Here is a 352-nt window from a genome sequence, read left to right as displayed (position 1 = left end):
TGCCTGGGCGGGGAGACCCTGCCGCACTCGAGAAGGCAGGGGGGTCGTCTGGACCCACCTGCTGGGAGCTGTATCTTTTTGGGGAGACAGCACATGGGTTTTACCTGGCACCCGGCTGAGGACACGCGTGGCACAGCTTCACGTTTTAAAGCCTCACCGCATCCTCCAGCCAAGGCTCGGAAAGGAATTACCCTACGTACCGGTGGTGGACTCTGGAGAGGAACGGCTTTATTCGCCCAGCTCCCCCAGGGAAAAAGGGAGTGTTTTAATAGACGCATAAATGGTTTTTATCTGCCAGTTTTCAAGCCCTCCGAGTCCCCATCCGCCAAAACCAGTTCGTCAGTCCCTAGGG

Source organism: Buceros rhinoceros, unplaced genomic scaffold (assembly GCF_000710305.1).
Source record: "Buceros rhinoceros silvestris isolate BGI_N320 unplaced genomic scaffold, ASM71030v1 scaffold39269, whole genome shotgun sequence".
Classification (NCBI taxonomy): Eukaryota; Metazoa; Chordata; class Aves; order Bucerotiformes; family Bucerotidae; genus Buceros; species Buceros rhinoceros.
The sequence above is the reverse complement of the archived record's forward strand: the minus strand, read 5'-3'. Positions refer to the sequence as shown.